Source organism: Crocuta crocuta, unplaced genomic scaffold, assembly GCF_008692635.1.
Source record: "Crocuta crocuta isolate KB4526 unplaced genomic scaffold, BGI_CrCroc_1.0 scaffold73, whole genome shotgun sequence".
In the NCBI taxonomy this organism is placed as follows: Eukaryota; Metazoa; Chordata; class Mammalia; order Carnivora; family Hyaenidae; genus Crocuta; species Crocuta crocuta.
In genome coordinates this window covers 5,980,433-6,003,442 of record NW_027529443.1, presented here as the reverse complement: position 1 = coordinate 6,003,442, position 23,010 = coordinate 5,980,433, and positions in this window count along the sequence as shown.

Sequence of the window (23,010 nt, the reverse complement as noted above, 5' to 3'; positions counted from 1 at the left end):
CGATATAATGCCCTTCTTGATCTCTTGTTACAGTCTTTGTTTTAAAAATCTAGTTTGTCTGATATAAATAAGTATGGCTATTCCAGTCTTATTTTGACTACTTAGCATGATGGTTCTCCATTCCCTTACTTTCAATCTGCAGGTGTCTTTAGGTCTAAAATGAGTCTCTTGTGAGCAGGATATAGATGGGTCTTGTTTTCTTACCCATTCTGATACCCTATGTCTTTTGATTGAAGAATTTAGTCCATTGACATTTAGAGTGAGTACTGAAAGATATGAATTTGGTGCCATTGTGTTGCCTTTTGAGTTGGTACTTCTGGTGATGTTCTCTGGTCCTTTTTAGTCTTTGTTGCTTTTGGTCTTTTTGTTTTGTTTTGTCTTTCCTCCACTCAAAGAGTCCCCCCTTAAAATTTCTCACAGAGCTGTCTTAGTGGTCATGAACTCCTTTAGTTTTTGTTTGGGAAACTTTTTATCTCTCCTTCTATTTTGAATGACAGCCTTGCTGGATAAAGAACTATGTCTGTATGTTTTTCCAATGCATAATGTTGAATATATCCTGCTGCTCCTTTCTAACCTGCCAAGTTTCTATGGACAGATCTGCTGCAAACCCAATCTGCCTTCCCTTAGAGTTAAAGAACTTTTTTCCTTTGCTGCTTTCATAAGTCTTTCCTCATCTGTGTATTTTGTGATTTTGACTATAGTATGCCTTGGTGATGGCTGGTCATTTTTTGTTGAGGGTAATGAGCATTCTCTGTGCTTCTTGGATGTTGATGTCTGTGTCCTTCCCCAGGTTAGGAAAGTTTTCTACTACAATTTGATCACATAAATCTTCTGCCCCTTTTTCTCTCTCTTCATCTTTTGGGATTCCTATGATTTGGATGTTATTCCTTTTTAATAAGTCCCTGAATTCTCTAAGTCTTGTATCGTGATCTTTACCCTTTGTCTCCCTCTTTTTTTTCCTGCTTCATTATTCTCCATATTTTGTCTTCTAAGTCGCTGATTTGCTACTCTACTTCATCTTGCTGTCGTGGCATACTTTTGAGATTACATCTTGGTTGTAGCATTTTAAATTTCATCCTGACTAGATTTTTCTCCATAGAAAGGGATTCTTTTTATAAATCCCAGCTAGTATTCTTATTACCGTGGTTCTATATTCTATTTCAGACATTTTGTTTATATCTGTGTTGATTAGGCCGCTGGCTGTCATTTCTTCCTGTTCTTTCTTTTGGGGTGAATTCCTTCATTTTGTCATTTTGGAGGAAGACAAAAATTAATAAAATAAAAAATTAAAAACAAAACAAAAAATCAAATAAAGGAAGCTAGATCCTTGGTGTGTTTTGGTCTGCTTATTGAAGGAATCTTGATAGAATAGAGAAAAAAGGGCAATAGAACGAAGAAAAGTAAGAAAAATTAAAGTTTAAAAAGTTTATATAAGATAGAATAAAGAGAAATAAAGAGAATAAAAAATCTTTAAAAGTAAAAAATATATAAAAATAAAATATTTTTATCTTTCTGTATCCAAGAATGAGGAAGAAAAGGGGGGAAAAAGAAAAAAGAAAACAATTTAAGCAAAAACAGAAGCAAAGAAAATGAGTAAGTGAACCAGAAAATAGAATGAAACCTTACTGAAGTTATACTCAGTTTCCTCTAGAATTGAAACTATGAAGCCCTCGATAGTCCTAACACTAAGCAGGTAGAGTGACTTGTGCTGGTCTTCTAGGGGATGTGCTTGGAGGAGCAGTTAGGTGGTACTTGATGTAATGGCTTCATTCTCCACTAGGTAGTGTTGCTTAGTTTACTGGGGTGGGTGCATGCGGGCACATGCACGGAAGAGGTGGAAATGGTTTTATCCAACTCCCTGGTCTCTGTCACAGGAACTTCATGCTCGCACTGGCTCACAATCAAGCACCCTTCCTTTGTCTCAGGCCTCTGTCCACTCCCTGCCTCTACCCTGTGTCCAAGCTGTCCACCTGCCAGGCTGCACCTCCCTCTAGAGCTTTATCTCAGATGGGATTGTGTTTCAAAAGCCCCACACCAGAGACTCCTGTGGCTTGGACGCCGTGGCCAGCTCTCTGGAGGAGGGTCTTGCTGAGCAACAGCTGGCTGCCAGCTTACCCCAGAAAATGTTCATGAGGCTGTGCAGTAGCAGAGGTTCGGGGATTGTGGCAAATCACAACACACAGCTGGTGCCAGGTTTCACCGCACTCTGGCGTCTTTGTCCCAATACCAGCAAACATGGCTGCTCTCCAGGGTCCATCGGGACCTTTGCCTGTGGGGAGGCCATATGGCCTCTACCAAATGCACTCCAAGCAGCGGAACTACTTCTCCCCATGTGGCACATGGACCCCGCAGACCCCAGGGCCTGCTCCTGGGGGGTCAGCCTGTTTCCTCACCAGAGGACCATCAGGCACTGAGCTCTGAAACTTCAGACTCTGCTCCACTGTTTACAGAATCCTGGTGGTACTGAATCCCTCTCCTTTCTTCCTGTCAGTGGTTTTGGGAAACAGATTTCTTGTTCAGTTCCCTGTGTTTTCACTCTTTTTCTCTCTCTCCAGCTACTTTCAAAGGAGTAATTTTCTTGCACTCCTGCTTTCTTTCTGTCCTCTCTCTGCAAAAAGAGCTCCCTACCCTCTGCAGCTTTTCTCTCCCCCAGCTCAACTCTCTGCACCAAGTACCTGCTGAGTTCTATGGCTCAAGTTATGCAGATGTTATGTTAATTCTCAGATCAATTTCCTAGGTGTTCAAAATGATTTGGTGATCTGGCTGTGTTCCAGGAATGAGACAAGCTCAGAGTCTCCATGCTGCTCTGCCGTGTTTTAATTTTTGTATATGTTTATTTATTTTTGAGAGAGAGAGAGCATGAGAGCATGAGAGGGGGAGGGACAGAGAGAGAGGGAGACACAGAATCTGAAGCAGGCTCCAGGCTCTGAGCTGTCAGCACAGAGCCCAGTGCAGGGCTTGAACTCACAAACTGTGAGATCATGACCTAAGCCAGAGTCAGACACTTAATCAAGTAAGCCACACAGGTGCCCCACAAAATATTTTTTAAAAAAGGATGTGGATGGTTCAGACCTTTCTGCTTCAGCAATAAATGCCATGATAGACCCAATGGTGCCTATATAACTTGGAGGAAAGAAGACCAACTCACTGTGCATCCAAGTCAGTATTCAGGTATGAAGACAACAGGAAAGCATGTCAGAGACCCCGGCAGAGGGAACAGTATTGCAAAGATCTGCAAGTGAAAAGATGCAGAACTTTGAAACTTGCAGTAAGAGCTGAATTTTTTTTTTCCTACGAGTTTTAAGCAAAGAAGTGGTAGGATTCGATGGATGCTTCTTAAAAAAGATTAATCCTTGGCCTGCTGTGTGAAGAACAGACTAGCAGGCCAAGCTGGGGAGGAGACATGAATGAGGAGCCTTTTGCATACACCGGGCAAGAAGTGATGAAGGCCTGGACTGGCCCTTGACGGTGTGGAAGAGAAGTAGTTGGATTTGGATCTCTTACAGGAGGATGACAGAAGAGGGCTTTTTTTGACAGACTGCACTGGGGAAGGGGTGGAGAAGGGGAGGACAGAAGAAGGTTCCAGGTTTCAGGTGTGAGCACCGGGAAGATGGTTGCCACTTACTGAAGTGAGGAACACTGGCAAAGGCACACATCTGAGGCTGAAGATCAATGGACTGGTTTTGAACCTGTTAAGTGTGAGAGACTCAGACCTCCAAATGCTGTGGCCAAGGAAGCGAGGCTGGAATACGCAAGTCTGGAGTCATATTCTCAGCCCCATACTTATCCATACCTCCAATAGCATTCTCTCAAACCTTTCTGTGGACTGTCTGGAACCCCTGTCCTGTGATCAATAAATGCCTCTATTTCCTCAGCCTCCTCTGCCCCCAACCCCACTTACTCCTCCTTTCCTTATTCCAATACCTGACACATCCACACTGGTTCTTGATCCCCACACCCACTTGCTTCCTCTACAATCCTTCCCATTCCAATTAATATCACCTCCAAACTTTTGATTGTTCAATTATTGCTGACTCCTCTGTTTCTCTAACACCCCACATCTAACTCTCTAGGAAATCCAGTGGCTTTCCACATGCCTCCGTAAAAACCAAAGATCTTAACAGTAACTTATACAATCCTACATGACTTAGAACCCTCTGATGTTCTGTCTTGCCATTCTCTTCTCTCACTTACTTTGTTCCAAAGACACTTAGCTGCCTCCTTGCTGTTGCCAATTGGGAATGCCAAACACATTCCCAATATCAAAAGGATCGATAATATGGAGAAATATCAAATATTATATACTGATAATAACTTTTTATGTCAAAAGCAAATGGAACATATATTTAATGTATCATAATTAAAAAAGAAGGAAAAATAATAAACATATTTCCACCTCAGGGCCTTTGCACGGGCTCTTCCTACTGTCTGAAACCCTCTTTACCCACTTATCCACATGGCTCCCTCATTTCCTTCACATCCTTCAAATATATGCCATGACCTGCTATAAAGCAACATCCTTTCCCTTCTTATCACCACCTGGCATGTTCTCTATATTTACTTGTTTACTGTTTGTTCTTCTCCACTAGAATGAAAGTACCATGAGACCATTGTTTTGTTTTGTTTGCCTCTGGATCCCCACAGTCTAGAATAGTGCCCAGTCCATGGTAGGTGCCGCATCAATACTGTTGCTGTGTGTTTTTGTTTCTATAACCTCATGTGAACTCCCTGAGATTCATCTTTCTGAGCTGGGAGGTGGGGATATTAATACCTGGTTTGCCTAGTGCACAGGGCTGCCATGAAGCCCAAACATGTTACTGTACCCCATGGCTTAACTGCTTGATCTAGACATTTTCATAGGCCAGAGTCCCATGGCCAAAATGCAAGCCAGAGTATGTGCAACTCATATAAAAGGATGTTTAATAATTTTCTATATAATTCCTATGGGGGGCGGGGTTGTGGGAAGAGTGAGGCCCTAAAGAAACTAGTGTGTTCTCACAGGGAATTTGCTGGCAAGTCCTGATAATTTTAAGATCAGTTCATAAAAATGGAAAGACAGGCACAAAACCAAAGATGAATACAAAAGTTGTTAAGCATGGACAAGAATGGTTTCAGGGAGGCTGTGGGGAAAAAAGAGCTAAGGTTTGCAAAAATGTTAAGGATGAGAAAAATTGATTTGGGGGCACTTCTGAAGCAAGGAGATAAATGACAGGATCGTGCCAACAGATGACAGATTAGAGGTAGAACTCAAGTCTTACTTTTGTTTCCAATGAAGAAAATGGTCTTCAGGTTTGAAACAAGAAGTCATTAAAAATGTAATTTAAAGAGCAACAGATGTATGCAAAGAGAACCTTGTGTCATTAAATGAGGTTGGGTCCTCAGACCCAATGTAATTGTCAACGCTGGCCCCCCATTTCATGGGTCGTTTTGTACCCGTGCCAGGCTTGGCAACCAGGTTATGCATCCAAGTTCTAGGCATATTCCCCCCACTTCCCAGTGTGGTCTGATGAAGGAGCCCTGTGGGGTGGGTGGAGGAGTCTCTCCTCAGCCATGAACTCACTGGGAGGGCCATGAGCAAGTGAACACCCAGGGGCTTGTGTGTGTGTGTGTGTGTGCGCGCGTGCGCACGAGTTCCTTCACCAGGGAGTCAGGGTGGGGGGATATGTCTTCCAGTGACCAGAAACCAATGGTTTGTGTCCAAGCATCTCCTCCACCAGAGGTAGAACAGTTTGGGGAACATAAGGGCCATCGATTCCCTGCTGCCAACAAGTACAACATGAGTCATATTTTTGGATTTTCATGCTTCCTATTAAATATTCCAGACAGCTTGCAAGACCTTACCTTCTCTTCTGGAAGCCCCACAAAATGTTCCTCAGGTGCAGGAAACTCTGGGCGGGTTGTATACCTCATTTTTAAAAAATATTTTTTAATGTTTAGTTTTGGGAGAGAGAGAGAGACAGAGTATGGGGGGGGGAGGCACAGAGAGAGGGGGAGACACAGAATCCAAAGCAGGCTCCAGGTTCTGAGCTGTCAGCACAGAGCCCGACGCAGGGTTCAAACTCGTTAACTGTGAGTTCGTGACCTGAGCTGAGGGCTGGATGCTTAACTGACTAAGCCACCCAGCCACCCCTACTATATAATGTACCTTTTTATTTTTGTATTGTGGTGAAATATATAGAACATGAAATTTACAACCTTAATCATTTTGGTGTACATTTCAGTGGCATTCAGTACATTCACACTGTTGGACAGCCCTAGCCTCACCTCTCTCCACGTCCAGGACTTTTTCATCTTCCCGAACTGAAATAGTATCCATGAAACACCAACTCGAGGGTCCCCTCTTGTCATCTCCCCTGGCAATCACCGTCCTACTTTCCATATCCAAGAATTTGACTGCTCTGTGATTGTAAGAGGAATCCCATAATGCTGGTCTTTCTGTGATTGGCTTCTTGCACTGAGCATAATGTCTTCCAGGCTTGTCCATGTTGCTGCATGTGTCAGAATCACTTTTCTTTTAAAGGCTGAATAATATCGTATCTCAGTTTTAGTGGGTTAAGTTTTCACCTGGTATCCTGTGGCTAAATAGCAGGAATGTGCAACTGAGGGGTGGGATACCGAAATCTTACCGGGCCCGTGTCATCTGGGAAGAAAGCTGTCTCAGGAGTTTCCATACTACTCTTGCCCAGACTGCCCTGGACAAGCTTAATAACTTTTGAATGACAGAAAATTGGTCTTAACAGCTCTTCTGTGGAATGATGAATATGAATTCAAAATATTTAATACACTAGAATGATCTACTGAAACCAAGGAGGTGATAACAACAGTAAATGCAATATAGTAAAATTAGGTTAAAGTGCATCTTGCAGGTGTGTGTGTACGCACGTGTGTGCGTGTGCACACGCACACGCACACACACACACACATGTACACACACACACAAATGCAGCAGCACAGGATGGAGTAAAACTGGCCTAAGAGCAGCATGAACAAGAGTTGTGGGTTTTAATTGACCACAAGCTCAGCCTGAGTCAACAGTGGGATGTGGTTGCCAAAAAAACAACTAATGTGATCCCAAGATGCATTAATAGAAGCACAGTGTTCGGAGCAAGGCAGGAAATAGCTCCTATGCTGGCCTTGCTGGTTAGGCCACACCTGGAATGTTGAGTTCGACTGGGTACCACACTTTACGAGGGATATCAAAAATCTGGAGGGCATTTGGCAGAGGACAAACGTGCCTCGTGCGGAGCAGGAAACAAATCTGCTAGCAGGCAGGACAGAAGACTCAGCAGGAGAACACAGGAGACAACTTGAAAATACTGAAGGTCTGCTTTTGCGTGGCATCAGAAAATGGAACTATATATAACTCGTAGATGGAATGTATGGCCAGGGTAGGTTCCACTGAGAAAAATAAACCACTTCCTTATCTTAGACCTGTCTAACAATAGATGGGTGACTTCCGGAGTGAGTTCCCCATCACTGGAGGCAATCAACCAGCATCGATTCAGGAGAGTGGTTCTCAGGGGCAATTCTGCTGCTCAGGGGGGGGAGAGAGAGATAGAGAGAGAGATGCTGGGTGTCACCAATGGGAGGAGGCAGGGCTGCTACTGGTATCTAGTAAGTAGAGCCAAGGATGCTTGTAAACATCCTTCAGTTGCAGGCTAGCCCCAAGAACAAAGAATTATCCAGCCCCAAAATGTTGATTGTGCCAAGCCTGAGAAGCCTCAGAAGGAATTCCTGTACTGGAATGTTTCAGAGCAGAGGCCCCCTGGCTGGATCTGGCCTCCGGGTGTTTTTCTTTTTATATCACTTGCTCAGGTTTAAGAATCCTAGGATTTCACATAAAGATCTGGAATCCCAGCCTTTCTTTTAAAAAAATAATCCTACATTTGACAATGCTGGGCCCACCTTCCTGCACGGCAACAGTTGCCTGGAGCTGAGTAGCTGAGGTTCCTTCTCAACGAATCTAGAGCTCTCTAGTTCACCACAGTCCCACTTCATTACCTCTCTGCCCACTGTAGGCAATTCTATTTGTGATTCCTCATCCCTTTCATCCACTGGTGCTCAACTCTACTTTTACATTTCAAATCGCCTGGGCAGCTTTACAGGTACTAACACAGCCACACCCCCAGGCCAGTACAGCAGACTCTCTGGGGTGGGACCCAGGGAATTTTTAAGAAGAAATCCCTACTTGGGAATACTTGAAAGGGAGCGAGACTGGACCATAGAAAGGGTGCTGCAGTCTGAGTGTGGGAGACAACCACCTGAGGGGCTTCCCCAAGCACCAGGTCCAAGTCCCATCCCAGAAGAGTATAATCTAGAAAGGTCAGGCAAGGGCTGAGCAGGCACAAATTGAAAAAGATCCCCTGATGATGCTGGTAAGCGCTCCCGGGGAAGAACCACTGAGCGAGATGGATGACCTCTAAAGCCCTAACCTCAACATTGGCAGTGACTCAGGTCTTTTTAAAAAAAAAAAACTACATAAATCTTCAAATACACACTGAAATAGAAACATAAAGGGCATGACCACCATGGGCTGGGGAGTATTTTAACACACACGAAGATGAGGATAAGCCTGAAGCTGCAAGATTCTCCGATTCACTCAAACACTGAGGCCCAAAGGATTCAAGGAAAGAACTCTTCGAGGCTCTAGCACGTTTCCTGACATATCTGACACGTGATGTTTGCCTAAATAACCTCTTGGAAAGCTGCTTATATGCTTGTGTGAGTTTTTAGCTTCAAGCAGCAGATACTGATGCTGCCTGCTTTAAGCTAGAAAGAATTCCATTAAATGGGTATTAGAACAGCATAAGAAGGTTTTAAAATATGTCTGCCTTAATAAAGCATGATACATCAGTGCAATGACTTATTATACAGCCCTTAGAAACTATCACACAGATTAAAATGGATACATTCAGTGGGTGTGTGAAGATGTCCACAGTATAGGGCTCTGTAAGAAAATTAGTTTACAGAACAGGATGTAAGATAGGATGTAACTCATATTCATAATTATATATATTTATATTAGTACTTACATACAAAATCTGGGAATATCTGAACCTTGGCCTAAATGTCATATTTTACATAAAAATTCACTAAAAATGGACCATCAACATAAATATAAAATGTAAACCTACAAAACTTGTAGATAAACAAAACAAGAGACAACCTTCCAGATCTAGGGCCACAGAGTTCTTAGACATGACACCAAAAGGCAATTCTGTAAAAGGAAAGATTGATAATTTTGATGTCATTGAATTAAAAACTCCTGTGCTGCAAAGAACTGTGGGGGAAAAAATGGATAGAAAAGCTGCAAGTTGGGAAAGAAGATGTGCAAACCACATATCCAACAAGAGTATTTAGACTATATAAGGAACTCTCAAGAGTCAGTGGTAAAAAGAAATAGACCAAAAAAAAAACCAGGAAGTGGGCAAAAGTCATGAAAAGACTTTCCCCCACTAGGATATACAGATGGAAAATAAGCCCAGGAAAAGATATTCAACATGATTAAGTATCAGGAAGACATAGTTAAAACCACAATAAGGATCACGAGGCACCTATCAGAATGGCTAAAATAAAAAATAGCAACAACCCCCAATGCTGGTGAGGATGCAGAGAAACTGGATGGCTCACATAGCATAAGACAGTATGGCTAGTCTGGAAACCAGTTTGGCATTTTCTTAGAAAGTAAACAGGCAATCACCATTTGATCCAGCAGCAATTCAGCTCTTGGGCATTTACTTAACCCAGAGAAATGAAAAGGTATGTCCACATAAAAATCCATCCATGAATGTTCCCAGCAGCTCTATTTGAAATCGGCAAAATTGGAAAACAACCCAAATGCCCTTCCGTGGGTGAATGACTAAAGACAAGGATACATCCATACTAGGAACTCAGGCTCACTTAAAAAATATCTATGTATAAAAAGGAGGGGTGATATAAATACATTTTATAGGAGTAATCCTATTGTTGGTACACAGACGGGTAGGGCAGAAATTATGAAGATGCCATGTAAATGACTGAAAGTCAAAACACGCTGTCCTGGAATGTGCCCAATTCCCTGCTGTCTCTAAGGAACCCAGGCACAGAAAATTAAAGAACCCCAATAAATGCAGTTCACATCTTTCCCCCCTCCCTCTTACTGACTCATACTTAGAAGTGGGGGGGGATTCTAGACATTAATACATCACCTCCTTTATATGTTAATAAATGATCTGAAATTTATTTATTATTCCATGGTCCTTAGAGCTCCCAGTATCATTAGACAGGGGTTGGAGTGGGAGGCTGGGGGAGGGATGAGGGAGGAGGTAGTCAGTGATGAAAATAAGCATTTTCAAGGTCTGTAGCTAAGCCTCAAGCCATCACTGTATAAGCAAGAAGTGCTAGGAAGTTGTTTGTGTGAAATGGAGTGTAAACTGCAAACATGTCATAGAGGTGGAGGGGAAAGGACAGAAGGAGGGACCCACAGAGGAAGCATTAGCCCCCACCCTAAGTGGGAGACCGTAGGAGTCTGGCGGTCCTTATTTATACGATACCAGATAACACTGCAGCTCACACTCCGTTGTGTTTGTCGCCGCGTCTCCATCAACAGATGGAGGTAATAAAGAGGCTAAAAATGGAAACACGAACTGGTGTGTAGCTTTGTTATGGCAGTTTGTCACAGAACAGTCAAGAATCCCTCACCGGTGAGTGTGCTTGTCAAGGTCACCCGTGACCTCTTTAGTATTAAATCTAACAGACACTTGGCTGGCCCGGCTGTAGCAAGGCCAGGGAGGCCAATCTCTTGGGGCATGAGGTTGGCTGCTGCCCACTTGCGATCAGCCAGGCTCAAGCAATGGTTTGGCTTCCCTGGGGCTTCTGGAGGCTGTTAGTTCCAGCTTTGGTCAATAGCCCATGTAATTAATCAACTTAAAGGGAGTGCTGGTTAGCAATGGTTCTTGACCCTGGCTGCACACTAGAATCACCTAGGGAGCTTTAAAAATAATCCTAGGCCTAGACCTCACCTAGAACCAATCGGTGGGGCTGAATATAAGCAATTTTTTAAAAGCACTCCAGGTGATTCTCATGTGTAGCTAGGCTGAGAGCCAATAAGCTAGATCATTAAGGGGCGAAGTTCAGACACATGGGAGATGCCAGGCTTGTTCCTTCTCTATTCTGTGACCTCCTACCTCTTCCTAGTATGCTTTGAATTGGGGTGGAGATATGGGATTGGCATTGAGAGAGCAAGGGACTATAAGCAAAAACCAATGGGATGCAGTTTTAAAATTGCTTCTAATTTCATATAAAAAATGCTCTAATGAACTGATTACCTTACATGCAAACCTTTGTAAGTATCCATAATCTGCTTTCTTGGGATAAATTCCTACTCTGATTAAAAAGGTATGAATCTTTCTAAAGTTTCAGTAATTCAAAAATTCAGTAATTCAGAAAACTATTGGCCAACTTGATTGGTGATAAGTTCTAGCTAATATTAATTCCTTTTGTATATTAGTCATTTGTATTCCTTCATTATTCACATGTATTCCACCATGAAGTGGCTATTCATCTGCTTTGACCATTTTTCCATTGTGGCGTTCATTTTTTCTTATTGATTTTTTTAAGACTCTTTATATACGAGGGTATTAAGCATGTATGTCATATACATTGCCAGTATTTTTCTTGATGAAATGTTTTTCTTTGTTTTTAATTTTGAGACTTTTAGGTATACAAGTGTAAATTGTGTATGTAGCCATGTAGGCAATTGTGTATGTAGCCATGTAGGCAAATTTACCAATCTTATCCTGTATGGTATCTTGCACTACTTTTAGGTTTAAGAAGTTTATTTCAAATTGATCTTGTAATTATTTTATGGCCTAATTTCCAACATTAAGTACGTTGGTTCATCTGGAATTTCTTTTGGCAAAGAAACTGCCTTAATTTCAACACCCAAATGGCATACTAAACATGAGGGCCTGGTTGTGAGCTTTCTCTTTTGCCCTACTGATCATTCTATCTGTTCTGTCTTGAGCTAATACCACACTGTTTTAATACTGTAACTTTATCATTTACTTTAAGATCTTGCAAAAAGTACAGTGGTCTCTTAGAATAGCATAGCTTTGAATGATGCACGTCCACTTACAGGTGGATTTTTTTTCCTGATGAGTACAGTCCAGTACTGTGAATGTATTTTCTCTTCCTTATGATTTTCTTAATAGCATTTTCTTTTCTCTAGCTTACTTTAAGAATACACTATAGAACACGTATAATGTACAAAATATGTGTTAATTGACTGCTTCTGTTATCAATAAAGATTGCAGTCATCAGTCAGCTATTACTTGTTAAGTTTTTGGGGAATCAAAAGTTACACATGGATTTTCAACTGTGTGGGGGACTGGCACCTCCAACCCCCTATTTTTCAAGGGTCAAATGTCTATCATTCTTATTTTTATTTTCCAAAAGCAGTCTGCCTATTCTTTGATTCTTGCTTGAATATTATTTTGGAAAAGTCTTAAAGTTATTACAAAATTAATGCATATTAAGACAATATTGCTTGCAAATATTGATAAGTAGATCTATGGAACCAAAGAGAGAGTCCATAGATGGGAAATACAGTATTTTATACCTGCGAGAGAAGAGAGGACTATTCAGTAATTGATTTCAGACATTTGCTTATCTAATTGGAAAACATTAGAGCGCTACCTCAGATTACATACAAAAATAAATTCCAGTAAAATTGGCAAGCTCTGTGAACAGTCAATTTATAGACAAGAAATCCAAAATGGCCAAGAAACAAAAAAGAATCTTACCCACAGTGATAATCAGGGGAATGTATATAAAAACAATAATTTAGATATCATTTTCCCTCCATATGAACTGGCAAAATAATTTTTAAAATACAATCTCTTAATATGTAGAGGTTTGGAGCAGCTATTAAAATTTAAAACACACACACCCTACGACCCTACTCAGAGAAACACTAGCACATGTACACACTAAGGGCAAGTGTAGCCAGGGCTCCACCAGTTGCTAAGATCCTGAAATACTTCTCTTTTGGTTGGAAAACAGCCCCCACCTCAAGTCCTACAAGTGCCCTTGACTCCCACTGCCCAGGCCACTTTAACCTTCTCCCCACTGTCCAATACTGTCCTATGATCCACAACTAAAGAGTTAATGAGTTAATGCCAGACAGAGGGTAGCTCCTAGCTCTGGAAGCTATTCTAGTTGGGTGGGAATATTTGACTGTGATCTCCCTGTGTTAAAAGATGTTCGTTAAAGCATCGTTGTACTAACAGACTGGAAACGACTTGAAACAGACACTGCTAACCACCTGCCAAATATCCACTTTCTCTCAAACCAACAGAACCTTCTAACATTTCCATCCATCCAAGAAAAGAGTGTACATACCATCTTTCCTTGCAGCCAGGAGTGTGTGATTGAATTCCAGCCAATGAAAGGTACGTATTCCTGTGGGATTTCTGGAAAACCTCTTCCCCTTCCTCCATGCAGTTGCCGGGATGGGGAATGTGATGATTGTGGGGACCACAACACCCAACTTCAACCAGTCAGGTGGGACACATCCAAGGTTACCAGGAGCCCAGGTGCCTGTTAACTTCATGAAGTCACCATGCTAATGATTCAGACCACCTCCTTCTCAACTTCCTTTAAATGAGACAAATTAATATCCTATTCAAACTGCTGCTACTTTCGGTTTCTTGGTTATAGGCAGCCAAGTTTAATCACAATCATACAAACCTAAACGCCTATTAACAGGGAAATGGCTAAATCAACCATGATATATAAACAATATAAATCGTAAACAATCTGAGGGATCACATATTTGATGAAATACTTTGCAGGGACGAGTTAAATCTATAGGCATTTCCATGTCGAGGGGGGAAAAAAAGCAAGGTGCAGAATGTCTTCACCGTACATACCCTCTTCATGCCAAACCCCTAATAAACTCTGCTGGATCTTCCTGGTTTTCATGAAAATACAGAAGAAAGACTGAAAGTGTACCACACAGGCTCTGCTAATGTTAGGAACTTCAGGGTAGAGGAGAAAAATTGCTGAGGGATGGCCAAAGGGCCCCTGATTTTTGGCCTCACTCTTGTACATTCCTACAAGAGGGGTGATTCTTGTACAACTTGTATGGTACAAATTAATTAGGTTTCCCACCTCCCCACCAGCTGACCTTCTCCAGCTGTTTACTTGCCTGCTGCTTGCTGCCTGCACTGTCCACATTTGAGGGCTGGCAGAGCTGAGAGCTCAGACCTGGAGGAGCAGCCTCGTTGGCACATAGATATTAGCTTGAGAGCCACCACCTGAGTGTTTTGTGTTGGAGAAGTTCAAGGTTCTTTCAGAATCTCCCTGTTGCACAGATTGTATACCACGGCATCTGAGGGAATGAAATACAGGTATTAACCTACAAGGACAAAGAAAGTAAGAGGACACAACAGCTAATGAGAAATGACAAGAAAAAACCTGAAGCACTGCTTGACACAGCAGAGCTGAGAAAGTTGAACTGAACACTGAAAAGAGGAACGACTGCCCGACAGACTCGTCAAAAGCTCAGTACTTGGAGGCATCAGGGGCTGCAGAGGGCAGGGGACAGGTGCAGGGGCTGAGCAGCCAGCAAGCCCCTGGGTACCGCTTGCCAGGCACACAACTGCACACCTGTACTGTCCACCCTGCAGTCGCTTGTTCTATAGAAAGCTTGACTTAAGATGAGCTCCAGGCAGGGAGATCTCAAATGGAATGGAGAAGAGGAGAGCTGTGCTGGTATGAACCAAAGGGAGAGGTTAAAACCACCCTCTTATGGGATATTTATTCCTGTGTTCTCTGCCAGAGTCCTCCAATTAGTTCTTATTTTGGAATGAGGCCAAAATAAAATTCCTTGTTGCTGGAGGATAGTTGGGGGGGCAGGGGAGGGGAATGATCTGGGCAGTTGGCAGTTTCATTTCAGGCTTACTGTCTCCAAACAGTTCTTACCAGCTTGACAATTCTTTAGCCCCTGGGGTGGATCTTCCCTCAGAATGAGCTGAGAAGCCACAGAAAGCTTTAAACAGAGGATCACTCTCACTGTTGAGGTTTTAGGAAGACCAGGTGCAGGCTATATTGATCAGTGTCTCACTGGGAAAAGAGAAACATCCCAGGTATTTCAGACAGAAATTATTTAATACAGGAGACTGGTTCTGAAAGTGACAGAAGGGTGGATGGAGCAGAAAGGGAAGGGTGGAGTTACTTAGAAATTAGTAGCTGCAGGAGCCAGCCCCAGGCTGTGGAAGCAAAAGGGAAGATGTTAACAGAGCTCAGGACTGCTCTGTCACTGTCAGTTCTGGGGGATCTGCAACTGTCACTGCTGCCCCAGGGACCACAGCCACCTGGCAACAGGCCAGGAGGTCACACTCCCATTAATACTGCAGGATCCTCCAGGCCCCAAAGGTGTCCAATAGGTGGAGGGTCTGCTATGCCCGGAAGGTCTGTGCTGCCAAGGCCACAGGAGTGCCCACCTCCACCTCCAAGCTTCACAAACACGTTAGAAGCCAGCTGGGATGACAGCCATGGAGGTGGTGAGAGGCAGTCAAGTTCAGTATGCATTTTGAGTGGGGAAACGAGGATCTGTTCACAGATCAGATGTGGGGGATGTGAGAAAGAGAGGTCAAGGCTAACTCTGGATTATTCTTGGCTTGAGCAAATGGAAGAGAACTGCCATTTACTTAGATGACCAAAATTATGGTAAAAGCAAGTTTCGGGGAACTAGGAAGAGTTCAGTTTGGGACGTGTTTAGTTGGAGATGCATCAGTAGACACTCCAGGGGAGGGAGTTACAAATTTGAGATGCAGCAGTATACGAGGGGTGTAGACACCAGGAGACCCAAGGTGTCACCAAGAGAGGGAGTGTTCATAGGAAAGAGATGATGTTCAAGGACCAATCCCTGGGATGGTCTCAAGTGAGAGGTCATGGAGGTAAAAAGAAACCATTAAAGGAAGCTTAAGAGGAGCAGAAAAGTGAGAAAAACACCAGAAAAATGCAACACCTTCAAATCCTGGTGAACAAAGAGTTTCAGGAAGAAAAGGGTGGGTCATTTGTGTCACATGCTGCGTGTAGGTCAGGTCCCACTAAGATGAAGAGGTGGCCTGAGTTTCACACTACGGATGTCACTAGTGACTTCAAGAATAACCGTTTCAGAGGAGAGGAGGAAGCATAAGCCTGACTGGCATGGGCTCAATGGTGAGTGGATGGAAAGATTTGGGAACCAGGGAGTAGAGAGCACTCTTGAGGAGCTGAGCTATAGAAAGGGATGATGTGCCAGTTGGACAGAGAGGTGAGGTCAAGACAGCGTAGCTTTCTTTTCTAAGATGGAAAAGATGTCAATTTATTGATATACTGATGGGAAGGACCCAGTGGGGAGGGGACACTGATCATGGGAGAGAAAAAGGGAAGGCTTGCTGAAGCTGTGTCCTTGAGTAGATGAGAGCAGACTGGAGTGGCTGGCCTTGTCAAGAAACATAGACCATGAACTCCTATTAACAAGAGAGAAAATAAAGTATATGAACATATGAACATAAAGTATATAAACATCTCTACAGGCAGGTGGGTAGAGGTGGCAGTAGAAGTTCTCTTCCAGTTGCTTCTATTAACTGAAGTACGGAGGAAGCAAGGCCATCAGATAATCAGGATGGGGAGGGGCTGTCTGAGGTTGGAGAAGAGGCGAGAAGGAACCAAATAGTTATATAGGAGAGCGAAGGATGAATGGATGGGGGAAATGGAGCATGATTGCCAGGAAATGTGAAGGGTCCACTTGAGATCCGGAATGATGAATTCTAAGTGAGATTAGTCACCATGCGTGTACATTTGCTGTGCTCAGCTGTGTGGGTGCAGGCACCAGGCACTGAGTGGGCAGAAAGTTGACTTTAACCAGAAAATTCAGCACAGTGAGAGAGGGTCAAGGGAGTTGATGGTGTAGGTGAAAGTGACTACGTATCATATTTACCTGTGCAGAGAGGGCATGAGGGGTGTGATCAATGAATTCAGTCTTTTAAGATGTTAAGCTATGTCCTCATGCTAAGATTGTCATCCTCCAGGCAGAGGGGCCTTCGGGGGTAGTTACCTATCTACCTAATAATCATTTATTGAACACTTGCCATGAACTAGATCCAGAGTGGCTATGTGGTTACTTTCCTAGGAGCATCCTAAGTATCAGGCAGATAAGCTCAGGATCCAAAGCAAGAGGGGTCTTAAGGGATTGCTGAGAACAGAGGTTGACTTTATTGTATTGTCAATAAAATTTCCAAGTAGGTTGAAAGATGCAGATCAAGTTGAAAAGTACATACCCCTAATCAATCAAAATAAGGAAGCAAAAAAAGAGAGAATTTATGGATGCATGTAACTGAAAAGTTTGCAGTGTAATAATGGCTAATGTTTACTGAGGGCTTACTGTTAGCCAGGCTCTATTCTAAATGCATTATATCTATCATCTTGTTTAGTCACACTAGCAGAGCCAGGACTTAAAATCAGGCAGCCTCCTTCAGACACTGAACTTCTAACCACTATGCTTTACTGTCTCTTGAAGAGACAGCTTCAGGCAAAGGTGGATCCAGGGAGTCAAACACTATTACTGCGACTCAGTCTTTTCCTTTCACTCTGCTTACTTACATGTTGAATTAGTTCACATGCATGTTAGGTTTTCTCCATTCACAGTAGTTGCAAGTTTACACCATTCCTAGAAAGAGAGAAAGCTATTTGATCTTTTTTAAAGTTTATTTTTGTTATTTTGAGAAAAAGAGAGAATCCCAAGCAGGCTCTGCACCAGCAGCACAGAGCCTGACATGGGGCTCGAACCCACAAACCGTGAGACCATGACCTGAGCCAAAACCAAGAGTCAGATGCTTAACTGACTAAGCCACTCAGGTGCCCTACTATTTTCTCTTTCTGAAAGTACTAGACCTTCATAGGTCTGTATTTAATAATCTAAAATAGATTCACAATATTGTTAAGTAAAAAAGCATTTTATGAAACAGTAGATATGGGCTGACCCTAAACAAATACATTTTTAATAGGAAGGATGTAAAAATGCGTTATTGATAGTTATTTCTGAGTATCATGATTTGAGGGACTTTTTTCCTTATTGCTTCTCAGTGTTTTCATTTGTTTCTACATCCAGGATAATATAATCTCTAATAATAATGTTGAAGGGAAACACAAAACTCAGTACAAGCCAACAAATGTATCTCCGTAAGTTGTTCTCTGTAGCTAGGTACTCTTCCTATATCACTAAGATCTATATTTTAGAAATGGATACATTGGTGGGGGGGCACCTGGGTGGCTCAGTAGGTTGAGTGTCTGACTTCAGCTCAGGCCATGATCTCGTGGTTTGTGAGTTCAAGCCCTAGGTCAGGCTCTGTGCTGACCGCTCAGAGCCTCCTTCAGATTCTGTGTCTCCCTTTCTCTGCCCCTCCTCCGCCTGTGCCTCTGTCTCTCTCTCTCAAAAGTAAATAAACATTAAAAATTTTTTAAGTAAAAAGAAATGGATACATTGAGGGCCACAATGGTGACATTCTCATCTGATTCCATTTGGTTAAAGACAAGGAGATGAGAGAGAGTATAACCAGGTACTCCGGGGCAGCCATACCACATTACTGCACAGGCGAACAGGTTAGTATCTTCCCCAACAATTCACATAACCCATGGCGGATAAATTTTGAAATGAAATATTAGTTTCTTTCTCGGAAGCCCTAACAGACTAATATTTAGTGGTTCGTGGCCCATCAAGGAGGAGAAAGAAGATCAAGAATCCAAGGGAGTCCCAACGTAAATATGCAGTCCAGATTCTCAGTACCAGGCTGATCTGGAACCGGCTGTTTTGTCCCTGCCCCCAAGGGACAGTCGCATTAGGAAGGCAAGATGGTAAGATAAGGTGAGCAGAAGATTGTGTGGGTGACATAACTCAGGGTGGGAGGTGGGGGCAGGTAACAGTTCTGACCCAAGGGAAGGTTGTGGTGCAGCTGATCATCAGGATGATCCCCATCATGCTTTTTGCACTGGTTTCCTCCTTCTCCAGCCCATAGCATCTGGGAGAACATGGGAAAGTCCACCTCCTTGAAATGGTTTCTGTAGTAGTAATAGTAGTAGTAGTAATCCCTCTCTTCCTGGGTTATCTTAGGTGCTGCATCCAAACGCTTAGCGCAGGGCCTGGTGCTGAACAAATGCTCAATACATGGTGTCAATTAGGATGATGATGATTACTGCCAACAGCAGAAGTAAACCAACATGGAGATGACCGAAGATTTGGAATCTTACAAAGTAGTACTTAAAATCAGCCATGGTTGCTGGCCTTCCGGATTTGGTTCCCTTCTATAGGCAGCACCCGGCCCCTTGAACTTTTGTCCTCTTACTTTAGCCAGAGGATGGGGCACGCAGAAAATCTTCTCTTATCCTCACCTCCAACCCATTTCTTTTTTTTTTTTTTATTTTTTTTTATTTTATTTCTAGAAGAGAGAGAGAGACAGACAGCATGAGCAGGGGAGGGTCAGAGAGAGAGGGAGTCACAGACTCTGAAACAGGCTCCAGGCTCCGAGCTGGCAGTCAGCACAGAGCCCGACGCGGGGCTCGAACCCACGAACTGCGAGATCATGACCCAAGCGAAAGTCGGATGCTTAACCGACTAAGCCACCCAGGCGCCCCATCCTCCAACCCATTTCTAAACGGAGGGTGTTCATGTACACCTTCCCATTCAGATGGGAGCTCTGCCCCTCACACAGCCTGCAGACTTCGTGAGTCCACGTCCTGGTCCTTTCCCTCTTAGGAACCACTCTCTTTGGAACATATTCTCACATTTCACAAAACTTGGCTCTGGGGGGCAAAAATGGAAATTTACACTGAAATAAAACTGAATAATAAGGCTTGATTGGGTCCAAAGACTTAAGGGAAAGAAGACTTCCTTGTTTTGTTAATTTCAAATTCAAGGTCTTAAATGCAGGGTATAAGGGTGGAGAGGAAGATTCAAGAGAATGCGGATGCTAACGGGGAAATGAAGACTCAGAAAGGAAGGGAAGAGAAGGATGTTTGTTCTGTTGCCATTCTGTTTATACACCCAGTTCCCCCACCTTTCCAAATCCCTCTTCTTACTTATATTAGCCACGGTCAGCTTCTGTTGCTTGCGACTCAGTAGCCCTTCCTGGTTTATAAATTAAAGGGGGTACAAAGGGGGGTAAAGGTTAAATGTGAGAAGAAAATAAACAAGGTCCAAAGAGGAAGAGACAAGATGGAGAAAAGTAGCTGAATCTTAGGACTGTGTCAAATTCTGAAGGATTCCAGTCCTAGTCTGTGGGTAACACCCCCCTCCCCATGCCCTTAAAGGAGAATCACAGTACTTCTGGAAAAAAGATAGGGGTGGGGGTGGTGAGCAGGCATACCCGCTGTCTCACTCCTGAAAACTTCTATCCAAATCACGGTCACTACTCTGGTTAGAAATCTGAAGAGGCAAATCTGCCTGGCTCTGATGGGTTGGAATACCCAGGCATTTCACAGCTTATGAATTCAAAGATAAAAATAATTTTTAAATTGAGCCAAGTAGAGAATTATGAGAAGTAACTACATTCATTTTTTTTCCCTAAGAAAAAGTTCTTGTCAGAGCAGATTAATCCACATTTAACCTTGTAATTTTAACAATGAAGTACAAGAAATAACAGGCTCACAATGTGAAAAACTGTTGAAGGTCTACATTAGAGCTGCTTCCAACATATTTGTTTTGACATTATTATTAAAAACATGAGTGAAGAATTAATTAAATCGTAATCAAACACGGAGATGACAGAATGCCAGCAGAGTGGTTCATACCTTGAATAGTGGAATCACACATCAGAAAACCAAGGTTTTCATAGTTAATCCTAACTTCCCATTTTACAGCTGAGAAAACTGAAGCTCAGAAAGGTCAACCCATTTGCCCAAGAGCAAGGCTTCCAGAATTCAACTTTTCTGTGATTTCTTTCTGAATAAATGAAAGCTGCGCTGTGATTCAAGATTCAAGTAGACGTTTGTTAAAAACTAGAGCAGTGAACTGAGGAGACAAGATAAAATTTAATCAGGTCAGATTGTAAGGACCTAACATGTTCGGTCCAAAAGAGCCCACTGCACAAGCACAGTATGGGGTAGATGTGCCTTAATCAGCAGCACTTGTAGGAAACACTTAGAAATGTTACTCAGCTGTGAGCTTGAGATGTCAGCAGTGTGACGGAGCTACCAGAAAAAGATAATGGAGTCACAGGTGGCATTACTAGAGATAGAGTTTACAGAAGGGAGGTGAGCGTCCTGGTGAACTTTTCAACCTACACCTCGAAGTCTTCATTTGGTCCCAGGTGTCAGGTTTTAGAAGTACTATAGACATGTTAGTTACATCTGGGAGAGGAGCCCGGGATGGAATTCTGGGAGGAATGATTAAAGGAAGATAGGGAATTGCAAAGGGCTGTCATTAAGAGCCCGAATCCTGGAGTCAGTTTAACCCCAGCCGTGTCCATCACTGACTATGTACTTCTTAAGCCTTACTCTTACTGTCTGTAAATTGGGAACTATAATAGTATCTATCTCCAAAGACAAAGGAGGTAGTGCATGTCAACTGATAACATTACTGGCACCAAACAAGCACTCAGTAAATGTTAGCTACGATTAGAATTAAGGAAGTGAGGTGATCTGGGGATAATGGCAACAAACTCATAGGTTGTGGTCCATATCAAAGGAGTTAACCCTGGGAGAGCTCGAAGCAATGTTAGTAGTTACGATCTGTAGTAGAGAGGCTGGCTCAAAGTTTCTAGGGATGGGCCCAGTTTGGGGACAAAACATTCCCTGGCTTGGGCTAAGGGCCACATAGCCGTGATTAGGTGATTGTCTGAAGAAGGATGTTTAGTTTGTGGCGGTAGGCGGTGGACCCGATGGTGGTTGCTCAGTGAATGTGTGAAGGTAGCACTTGGTGAATACCTGGGCACAGTGATTTGGCATTCCTGTGGGGAGACAACTTAGCTGCGTTCTTGGCCACAGTGATTTATGTGTGTTCTGATGTCCAGTTCTGATCCACTAGCGTGGTCACTCAGGACAGCACTGGGGTTGGTCACACATGCCTGTTCTGCACATGGTCGCTGAAAACTGTTCTGCGGGCAATTACTGGGGAATCATTCGAAGTGGAAATGCTGCTGTTAAAGTCCTCCCCTGCGTTTCCTCCTCGTGCCGCCGCATGAAGTCCGCAGCATCCTGGACCTCCGAGACGCTGCGGGACCCCCAACGTCTCCCCGGGGAGCAGTCCGCCGCTAGGGGGCGGCCACCAAGAGAGGAACCGGCCGCGCGCGGAGTCCGCTCCTTTGGGGTTCGATTGCCCGCCGCGTCCCAGGAACTGTGTTGTGACAGTGTGATGGGGGCGCATGCTTCATGGGTGTGAGACAGAGCGAGCCGCCTGGGTATGAGTCAGCGCGCGGGGGGCCAAGGAGCTCCGTGAATAGTCACGAAATCTCACTCATCCTCGGCTTCTCCACCCATCCCCGTCTAGAGCGTGTGTCCCAGTCCCGCGCGTGTGTGCGCACACGGCACGATGTCCGATTCCAGGCTGTGTGTGTCTGGTGAGATGGGGATGAGGGAGACAGGGGAGGGTCCCTGTCGGTGTTTCCACGCCCTTGTGGGGTGAGGGGGTGTGTCCTGGTCAGGGTACGTGTGTACCTGTGTATGTGCGTGTGTGTGTCAGTGTGGTGGGACCGTGCATCAGTGTAGAGTGCGTGCGTCTGCGCCGGGGTCTGAGGCTGGATGTTGGCGCAACAGCCTGGGAGTGGTGGGAGCGTCCGGCCTCCTGGAGGAGTAAATGCCTCGCCAGCCTCCCCTCGCCACCCCAAGCCGGCCAGGGCTCCTCAGGGAGCGGCCTGAACCGGAGGGCCCGGGGTGGCGCGTCCCTGGGTGGGGCAGGAGAGTGGGGCGCAGGGGGCGGGCCAGGTCCCAGGGCGGGGCGCGAGCTCGGGGGACCCGCGCGGCTGACGTCAGGCTACTCCTTAAATAGAG